Raw genomic sequence first — 10,572 nt, 5'->3', positions numbered from 1 at the left:
CAGTTTCATCACAATCAGAGCAAATTTCATTTTCGCCCGCGGCCCATGCAGCGGGACAAAATTGAACCTATGACGTCAAATGTTACTTTTTTGCCAATCACTCCATAACCAAACGTCATGTCAAAGTATACTGTTTCTGAATCCTTATTACCTGAGGATCACGATGGTGTGAGTTTTGAACATGCAGGTCTGAGTAATTTTGAACTTGACCTTTTGTGTAAATTTCAAAGACCTTTTTCTACTAAAACGAGGGCATTGTTAAAATGCCTCCATAGCCTATATGCCCTATATTCATCTGCCAAATATTACAACATGATTTGCATGATTGTAGTGCATGCAAACTGCCGGAGACCTCATTTAACCACAACTATTAACCAAATGAAAAAATCATGGTTATCAATTTCAAAGAAAAAAACACACCAAAATATCAGATTCCCCAGGCGAGGCTCGAACTCGCAACCTCCGCATTTCTAAACAGCGAGGAGTGTACTGTTTATAAGTACAGCGCGCTGACCGATTGCGCCACTGGGGAGTCATGAGTATCACTGCGGGAATTTAAATGAAGTCACACAGGCGTATGCCACCTCGATATAATGCCATCCCTCGCAATTCAGTTCAGTTATTGAAAAAGTACCTAAATCATATCATTGATAACGCAATATTGTCCCTGCTTCATCATTGTGAATACATGGAATTAATTATGAAGCGTCGCGCCTCTGTATCAATAAATATATTTTCATACTCTAGTTCAAATCAAAATAGGCCTGTATAAAAACTCTCTAACTTGAATGTCTTTATGAATAAGTATAATCAGCCTGTGTTCCAAACTTTAAAAAAGAAGACTGATCGATTGGTCTTTAGATTGGACCAAAATGTCCTTGGGGACATTTGGATCTTGGGAACCCTGTAAAGGAATCCTAAACGATCGAAGTTTATAATCTGAGCAAAAGTATACTGTCTGCCTCCGTGGCGCAATTGGTTAGCGCGTTCGGCTGTTAACCGAAAGGTTGGTGGTTCAAGCCCACCCGGGGGCGTAACAAATGATGTTACTTTTGCTTTTTGGTGGTTCTTTCTTTCTTTCTTTCCTTCTTTCCTTCTTTCTTTCCTTCCTTTTCCTTTGCACCAGATGTGCACATCAGATGTATAAAGAACAAAAATGCTGATACATTTTAGACAAATGTCTGCAGCTCTATCATTCTTATGCAACATTATAAAACATTATAAACTCATTCCCACAAAACCTAGGACATGTATATTCGCTTATAAGGACAACTGCTTTTGAAATAAATTTAATGTTTAAAAAAATACATGCCAAAATTATTAAATTTCGAAAGTCCTTCGTATTTTTGGATGTGTATTCGTTTGAGACGTTAAGGAGAACGTGCAAGCCCCGCCCCCCACCTTTTTAAGGAGGCATATGAGTTATCATTGAGCATCGTTTTCTAATCTTGTTCTCTACTTCTCCTTCTTTGTAGGTGAATGCAAGACTTTCCTGGTGTATGCAAGATGTACTTTAATTTTCAGATTAATGTCACGAGTCTGCCCTAACACGTTTGTCGCTAAAGGTTAATGTGAAATATAACAGAAGTGTCCAAGAATAGAGGACAAGAATATTAAACAAAAATAGCAACAAACTTTTGTTCATCTGATACAAATGCGCAAATAATTGACAAACAAGTCTTCTGAACAAGTCATGCACAATATTGTTTAAAGGTCGGACTCCAATTTAAATATCCTGTTGACAGCCTCGTGACATTAATCTGAAAATTAAAGTATAATCTGCAAAGATCTTGCATTCACCAGGAAAGATTCACATTTCCGTCTCCGTTAAAACCTGAAACGAAGAAAGAGAGAAAAAGATTAGTAAACAATGCTCAACTGCACAACTCATTATACCTTAAAAAGGTGGGCTTGCACGCATCTTAACGTCGCAAACGAATACACATCCAGGAATAAGAAGTGGCGTACCGTGGCCGCCCCAACCCCGGGGGGCTGAAGAAGAAACAATTTTGCCGCCCCTTCCTTAACAGCCCGAAAAGGTTGACCCAATTTTTTTCACGGTCGTTTGAAAAAGTGAAGAGCAAAAAAAAAAAAAAAAAAAAAAAAAAAAAAAAAAAAGGATTTTAGGCGCTAGCGCCCTAAAAGCAACCTTTTTAAAAATTTTTATGCTTTTTCAATTTTGTAGCCTTTTTTCTTTGCTAATTCATTTTGCCGCCCCTTCGTTTTTGCCGCCCCTGTTTTTGCCGCCCTTCTTCTTCCGCCGCCCTTCGTTTTTGCCGCCCCTACTTTGACCCCGGGGCTGGCGCCCCAAAGCCCCAAAAAAAAAAATACGCGCATGAAGGGCATGTATTTTCTTTCAAGCATTCATTTCAAAAGCAGTTGGTTGTGCTTATATAAGCTCCTATACATATTCTAGGTTTTGTGGGAATGGGTCACTCTGTCTCAGGTGGTGTATGACGTGCAGTTCCTAAATTCAGTAAATTTTCATCGTCAACCGTGTAATTGAATGGGATTATTTTGAAATTTTAAAACGCTTGAAATATCACAAACAAATAGGCCTATGTTGATAAATAATATAAATGCAAGCTAAAACCGATGAACCCCACAAAACTAACCGAGTATATTGGAAAATGCCATACGGCCGGGCGGTTTCACGAGTTGCCGGCTCGATCATGTCATCCGCCGCCTGCTCTGTCTGGTTGGTTTGTTTTATATTTTGTCTAAACTTTTCGGCATTTGAGTTTTTTTTATGGATTGTTGATACATCTGGTTGCACATCTGGCATGTCTGGTGCAACGGAAAACAATGAACAATATTCAATGACCTTGATATCATGATATCGTTGAGAAGAGCATAACAATCAGCAAAAAATTCCCCTAAAAACAAAAAACAACATTTGAAACGCCCCCGGGTGGGCTCGAACCACCAACCTTTCGGTTAACAGCCGAACGCGCTAACCAATTGCGCCACGGAGGCAGTTATTGCTTCGTCATACACTATAAACTTTTTTCGTTTATACAGGGTTCCCAAGATGTAAATCTCCCCATGTAATAGGACATTTTGGTCCAATCTAAAGACCAATCGATCATTTTTCTTATTGTAAAGTTTGGAACACAGACTCATTAGTTTATATACGTCGTACATCAAGTGAGCGGATTTTTACATGGACCTATGTTTGATGCGAATTCCATGAAAATAGAGTATGGAAATACATTTATTGCAAACTATCTGCGCGCATGCGTGACGCTTCATAATTGATGAAGTAGGGACAAGATTTCGTTACGCATCAATGATATGATTATGCTGGTTTTTTTTAATAAAATAATTGAACTGAACTGCGAGGGCATTATTTCGAGTACCGTGGCACGTGCCTGTCTGACTTCATTTAAATTCCCGCTGAAATACTCATGACTCCCCAGTGGCGCAATCGGTCAGCGCGCTGTACTTATAAACAGTACACCCCTCGCTGTTTAGAAATGCGGAGGTTGCGAGTTCGAGCCTCGCCTGGGGAATCTGATTATTTTAAAACAATTAATTAATTACCACGACTGTTTTGTTTATTGAGAGTAAAAATTCATGAGTTCCCAGTGCGATGGCGCAATCGGTTAGCGCGATGGCGATGTACTAATATACCATATATTTCTCTCTATACACTGGTTCTATTTTCTTAACGTCGCAAACGAATTCACATCCAAAAATAAGGACTCAATTTAAGAAATTTGAGAATTTTGGCATGTGTTTTTTTTAAAGCACTGATTTCAAAAGCAGTTGTGCTTATAAGCTCCTATATTCTAGGTTGAATGGGTAACACTGTCTGGTTGGTTTGTTTTTAATATATACATTTGTCTAAACTTTCGGTATTTCAGTTTTCTTTATGGATTGTTGATACATATGGTGCAACGGAAAACGGTAAACAATATTCAATGACCTTGATATCATGATATCGTTGAGAAGAGCATAACAATCAGCAAAAAATTCCCCTAAAAACAAAAAACAACATTTGAAACGCCCCCGGGTGGGCTCGAACCACCAACCTTTCGGTTAACAGCCGAACGCGCTAACCAATTGCGCCACGGAGGCAGTTATTACTTCGTCACATACTATAAACTTTGTTAGTTTATACAGGGTTCCCAAGATGTAAATCTCCCCATGTAATAGGACATTTGGTCCAATCTAAAGACCAATCGATCATTTTTCTTGTTGTAAAGTTTGGAATACAGACTGACTAGTTTATACACCAAGTGAGCGGATTTTTACATAGACCTAGTTTGGTGTGAATTCCATGAAAATAGAGTATGAAAATACATTTATTGCAAACTATCTGCGCGACGCTTCATAATTGATGAAGTAGGGACAAGATTTTGTTATCGCTTCAATGATATGATTATGTTGGCATTTTTTTTTAAATACAAAATAATTGATTTCATCGAGCACAGTGGCACGTGTCTGTCTGACTTCATTCAAATTCCCGCTGAAATACTCATGACTCCCCAGTGGCGCAATCGGTCAGCGCGCTGTACTTATAAACAGTACACTCCTCGCTGTTTAGAAATGCGGAGGTTGCGAGTTCGAGCCTCGCCTGGGGAATCTGATTTTTATTAAGACAATGTTTACCACGCTATTTTGTTTATTGAGAGTAAAAATTCATGAGTCCCCAGTGGTACAATCAGTTAGCACGATGTAGAGCCTACTTTATACATTTCTCGCCAATAGACTGGTTCTATTTAGGAAAAATCGTGTTCTTAGCGGCAAAATTGCGTGAAAGTAAATTTAGGTGTGCTGAACGCGAATCTGCTGTCTGTCAAGCAATATTTTGAGACCATGACCCTCAAAAAGACCCCCAAATGACCCCATAGGATCGAATAGGGGCAGCAATTAATTTGATTACTAGTATAGTAGGCCCTATAACACTTTCAAATTGTGCGTCTGGTCCCGCGGATTCCAGAAATGTAATGTTTGTGCGTATACGACCTATAGTTATATGGGGCACAAAATATCACAGGTCGATTTGCTTGTTACTCCAATTTTCGTAAAAGTTGACGTCAAATTGTTCGCCTCACTTAGATGTTTCAGAAAAGAATAGTTTCGACTATCCCCTGAACTTGATGAACAGTTTGCATCCATTTTTTACAAAAATCAGAGCAACAATTTTCACCCCTGTATAACATGCAAGATGACATTGGACCTGTTGAGCCTCGTAACTTGGTTAGCTATATATCCTGCGCGCAAATGTGTTATATTTTTGTGATCCTTAGACACAGGCGAATAATTTGACATGTTTTTTTTTATAGTGAATTTGGAGTTTTGTCTTTTGGTGTTCCATTTCTTGCAATTTTTGTTTTGCTGAAACAACTGACCCAAAAAGCGCCGTACCCACAATAATGTAGTTTTGTAGACCTAAAAAATATTAATTCGTCAAAAAACATGGTCACATTTGACAAATAGAAAATTTGTCATAATAAATGGAAGGGTTGTCATTCAATTCAGTTTGTAATGCTGAAAGAACAATATAATATAGTATTTCAAATTAATTTCAGCATATAACAAATTATTTTTGGACTAATAAATATTTTACTTCTAATGACAAATTAATGAATGACAAATTAACTGACGAATTAATATATATCAAAATATTATTCTTATTACAGCATAAATAAATAATTCTTGGCTTGAAAGTATAGTACTTGAATGATAAACCTTCCATTTATTATGACATTTTCACAAAGTCAATGTTTTAACCTTTGGAGAAATTTCCTCTATCGATATTTCACCGGATCTTCTGAAGTTCGTCCCAGGCTTGTTTTAACACGTTATTGCGTAGATCGATTTGGAATACATGAATGAGATTCTCTCTATTTAGTTTTACATTTAAATTTTTACATTATTCGAACATACGTACGTTTTTAAATATTATACATGCCTACCCGGCGATGCGTTCATACCCAAAGCAAACAAAATGACCGACCGTTATACTGAAGCATACTGCAGTTACTGTCCGTTTTCCTATACACAATACACAGTGCTCTCACCATTGGCGCGTGACCCTACAAATGATGTATGTTGGGAGAATGGACACTTGCCTAGTTAACATCACTGTGTGAAAAATAACCAGCCAATATTTTATTTATTCTCCAAAACTTCTAGCAAATATATTTCTCTAACATGACCTAAAATTACAGCTAGGTTAGATGTTCAGAAATGGTCGTACTTTTGTAAAATATGAGTGAGGGCAAGGCATAGCTAGCCAACTCCCCGTGTTATTTGAATGGAGATTTGACCGAAAATATTGGTATCGGACCGCTCACTTCTGAAGGATGCCACAAAAAAACCGGTAAAAGCTACATTTAAATTATTCTAAATAGGTTCTAGAAAATAAAGTTTTGTAACATGTCCTAAATTTTTAGCTAATTTAGGTGTTTGGAGAGGGTCGTACTTTTGTGTTTTAGGAAGGACATGTAAACGACAGATAACACCAAAAATATGAAGAAATTATTTCTAAACCGTGTTAAGTCAAAAATCATTATGTTGCTCATTTTCAAGAATGCTGGTTTACAAAAAGCACGACATTGTCTGATTTCGTGAACAAAGCCACACATAACATTGTTTCCTTTCGTTTTCTTTTTATAATCGGTTACCCAACTGAAGCTATGAATACCAGCTTTATTGCGATATCGCACATGAAAACAGTCACTTGTGCACAACCAGAGAAGATCCGATTTAATCAGTTGAGCTGTTTCAATGAGTGTTATCTTGGTTTAATAGCTTTTAATGGGGTTAAGTCCTGCAAAGGTCGAGATGAATATTCTACTGTAGACATGACTGCATCATGGTAAAAATAGTCTAGCTCTCAGCTTCTTTCTCATCTTCTCTGAGAAGCTCTTGAGCCGGGCTTTTAGCTATATATTTTAATGGTGTATACGTTTTCATTTTAAGCATTTTTCTGTTTGTTTGTTTTCAATGAGTTTCATAAATTAAAGCTATAATAGTAAGAGTATTTGAGTATTTTTAATGCGAATCAAAGTAGAGAAAATGAACCAATAGACCTACGAATAATTATAGGTTTTATACTTTACACATGCACTTTCCGCAAACCTGCCAGTATAATGAATTGAATACAATGGTAGATTTCAATCTAGATTTGAAGTATTTCATGATAACGAACTGATAAAGAATACAGCGTTGATTAATTTTCATGTCTTCTTCCTTTCGGTTTTTTTTCAAACCTTGGGGGAAAACCGCGGTTGAATAAACCACAGATCCTGGTAAGTTTCCAAGACCTGAAAGTAAATAAACATGCATGATAGGGAGAACCAGACTCCTTTGTGAGTTACGGCTTTCTGGCTCTCAACCCTCGATATATAGAAATCTGATTCGTTCTAAATCAAATCATCGTCGGAAGTTGTACACCGTGGTTTTAAAAGAAGAAAAACATAAATGGGTCAGTCCATGTCGAAACAGATTGAGTGTACACCCACCCTCTTGGATTTTGCTCTCCTTTGGCTCAGGGGTACCTTTCATGGATCCCTAGGTGAGGTCACAAGAAAAAAATTCAAATTCCATTTCGTTTGCGAATGGCGGGCAATCAAAGTTTGGCGACCTCGACCAAAATTGTGAATTTAAGGGGTCCAAATGACAAAGTGCTCTCTTTGCGGGGCACTTTCTTCTTAATTGAATCAGTTGTGATCCTCTTTTTGAATGTGGTCACTCACTGGCTGTGTCTGAAATACCTAATGCCAAAAAGATAGATTTCGGAATTTCGTTGGGATTTCAGAGGGGTCAAAATCAGCACTTCGTACTGTTCAATCAAATTATCTTGATTTTGAAGGACCCATGATAATGTCACAGTGCACTTATAGGTCCTAATTATGTTCAGAATGGATTAACCATATGCTAATGTCTATGAGCAATTAAAAAAAAAGAGAAATTTCTAGACCCCTACAAAATTTTAGGCCACCCCTAAAGTGGTTCAGCCACAAATGGCACTTAAAGTCGGCAAATTTTGACCCCTAATAACTTTAGGTGTACACCAGATATGAATTTCTAGTCTTTTGCATCTGAAAGAATGTAGTTTAATGTTACTAGGAACATAAGATTTGTTTTGTATTTTTTGTGTTTTAGTATTAAGTTGACGCTTTCAAAAATAGTCATTTTTGCCTAACATACCATGCATACAGGATACGGTACAAAATGCCAATTTTAGTATGATATTTTTTTATATTTTTGATCACTTTATAGCCATTTGTATTATTTATCCTGATATTTCAAGTTGCTCTTGAGTCAAGTAATAAGAAAAACTACTTTCTAATCCTCTGTATGGATTTTATAAGGGGTCAAAAATGCACTTCCTGGCAACGATGCACATGCAAAGTATAGGTTAGGGGGGTCAAATTTCAGAATGCTCCCAATTATGTCAAGTAATATATCAAATTACTCGTATGGTCATGAGGATTCCAAATATGTATAGTTTGTTATGTGTCAGACCTTTCAGGAGGGCGCTATGACGAAAAATGTTCATAGGTCAACGACCTTTTTGAAAGTATCAAAACACAAAAATACAAAACAAATCTTATGTTCCTAGTAACATTAGACTACATTCTTTCAGATGCAAAAGACTAGAAATTCATATCTGGTGTACACCTAAAGTTATTAGGTGTCAAAATTTGCTGATTTTAAGCGCCATTTGTGGCTGAACCACTTTAGGGGGCCTAAAATTCTGTAGGGGGTCTAGAAATTTCTCTTTTTGAATTGCTCATAGACATTGGCACATGGTTAATCCATTCTGAACATAATTAGGACCTATAAGTGCACTGTGGCATTATCATGGGTCCTTCAAAATCAAAGATAATTTGATTGAACAGTACGAAGTGCTGATTTTGACCCCCTCTGAAATCCCAACGAAATTCCGAAATCAATCTTTTTTGGCATTAGGCATTTCAGACACAGCCAGTGAGTGACCACATTCAAAAAGAGGGTCACAACTGATTTAATTAAGAAGAAAATGCCTCTCAAAGAGAGCGCTTTGTCATTTGGACACCTTAAATTCCCAATGTTGGTCAAGGTCGCCAAACTTAGATGGCCCGCCATTCGGAAACGAAATTGAATTTGAATTTTTTTCTTGTGACCTCACCTAGGGGTCCATGAAAGGTACCCCTGAGCCAAAGGAGAGCATAATCCAAGAGGGTGGGTGTACACTCAGTCTGTTTTGACATGGACTGACCCAAATGCATTCAAGGGAGAAAGTATCTCTGCGTTGACAAAAAGATAATTTTGTTGCATCACATTCACTCTTGGCAAAAAGATTAGGACCTATTTTTCGGAGAAGAGCAGGACAACTTTTATTATATTTCTACATGCAGTGCATACTGGGAACATTGCAGGTATAAATGGATAAGGTAATTTTAAAGATTATATTACTAAAATTTAAGGTTATAGCGCCCTAAACTGGCATACTGTACACTCTCCATAGACTAAATTTTTAAATTTAAGTAATGAAAAAACGGCCCTAAAATAATAAAAAAAATTCCTTTAAAAAGGAATAGGGCGAGCATGAAGAACTGTTAAGATAAAGGTGTAATAAAAGTACAGTGTTGCTTCGATTTTCATTTGTCATCATTAGGAGAGGAGTGGAATAATTTTGATTGAACTTGGAAGGTTGGTGTTGGTCCTTGATCGTGAAGTTTATCAGATTTATTTGTGGCATTATTAATTACAAGCATGAGCGTCAATCTGGGGACATGTCCCCTCCATTTTTCATATCAAATATCAATATCAATGTTCTCCATATCAAATGTGACCCCTCCACGCAGTCTGTGTTATACTACACGGTTGAATGCATAGCATCATAAGAGCTGTGTGAGATCTAGTGGAAAATAGACATCTGTGATTGTTTTTTTGCCAAAACCTCAAGTGTTCCCTTCATCCAATTAGAAAATATTTTGTATCGAACGAAAACTAACACTTCCTCCTAAAAACACTTCTTTACATTAGTTAAACAGATAACGCAATTCAATGTTATAGCAAGGCGAATGTGATAAATCTGTTGAAAACTACCTATCCGAGCACATTTTTGACCAAAATGTAGGGTTTAAAAGTCAAAACCTCAAGCATGTCAAGTGTCCCTTACAATATTTTCAAATTTTATGTCATTAAATGAAAGAGAAAACTTATATTTCTGGTTTGACTTACAGAAACTGAAAAAAATAAAAAAAAACACCTTGGAATCTTTTTCCCCCGAGCTTTTTTTTTTCTTTCTGAAAGTGTTGAATCAATCCCACGTGCGCAAACAGCAGAAATTTCGATTTTCAGGTAGCAGTCGTCTTTAGCATTTTAAGAATGAAATCAATCTTGGAATATCGCTAAAATTGGCTTTTGAAAATTGTAATTTGAAAGTAATCATTCTTTAAATCACTACACATCTGAGACTAGTATACCAACTGTTGGTTGCATATAAATGATCATATCAAATTTCAATTTGAAAGTAGTAATCCTTTTCATATATTTATCAAGCTGACGAAAAAATGAGAGGTGGGCGACACAGGAAACCGAATTATGTATTTTTTATTGTCCTCGGAG

The 10,572-nt window shown here is 36.9% G+C and overlaps 6 non-coding genes across 6 annotated transcripts; 3 read left to right on the top strand and 3 right to left on the bottom strand.

Moving 5' to 3' along the window:
- Nucleotides 1–432: 432 nt before the first annotated feature.
- On the bottom strand, nt 433–532 carry Trnai-uau (transfer RNA isoleucine (anticodon UAU)). Its single transcript has 2 exons — nt 495–532; nt 433–468 (listed from the first exon to the last, which is right to left on the bottom strand). It is a non-coding gene; the product is annotated as a tRNA-Ile (tRNA).
- Nucleotides 533–960: 428 nt separating this feature from the next.
- On the top strand, nt 961–1,034 carry Trnan-guu (transfer RNA asparagine (anticodon GUU)). The gene has a single exon. It is a non-coding gene; the product is annotated as a tRNA-Asn (tRNA).
- A 1,868-nt stretch (nt 1,035–2,902) lies between these two features.
- Trnan-guu (transfer RNA asparagine (anticodon GUU)) lies at nt 2,903–2,976 on the bottom strand. Its single transcript has one exon. It is a non-coding gene; the product is annotated as a tRNA-Asn (tRNA).
- A 436-nt stretch (nt 2,977–3,412) lies between these two features.
- Trnai-uau (transfer RNA isoleucine (anticodon UAU)) lies at nt 3,413–3,512 on the top strand. Its single transcript has 2 exons — nt 3,413–3,450; nt 3,477–3,512. It is a non-coding gene; the product is annotated as a tRNA-Ile (tRNA).
- A 494-nt stretch (nt 3,513–4,006) lies between these two features.
- Nucleotides 4,007–4,080, bottom strand: Trnan-guu (transfer RNA asparagine (anticodon GUU)). Its single transcript has one exon. It is a non-coding gene; the product is annotated as a tRNA-Asn (tRNA).
- A 407-nt stretch (nt 4,081–4,487) lies between these two features.
- On the top strand, nt 4,488–4,587 carry Trnai-uau (transfer RNA isoleucine (anticodon UAU)). Its single transcript has 2 exons — nt 4,488–4,525; nt 4,552–4,587. It is a non-coding gene; the product is annotated as a tRNA-Ile (tRNA).
- The last annotated feature ends 5,985 nt before the right edge of the window (nt 4,588–10,572 follow it).

This window comes from Amphiura filiformis, chromosome 3 (genome assembly GCF_039555335.1).
Source record: "Amphiura filiformis chromosome 3, Afil_fr2py, whole genome shotgun sequence".
Taxonomy (NCBI): Eukaryota; Metazoa; Echinodermata; class Ophiuroidea; order Amphilepidida; family Amphiuridae; genus Amphiura; species Amphiura filiformis.
The sequence above is the reverse complement of the archived record's forward strand: the minus strand, read 5'-3'. Positions and strand labels throughout refer to the sequence as shown.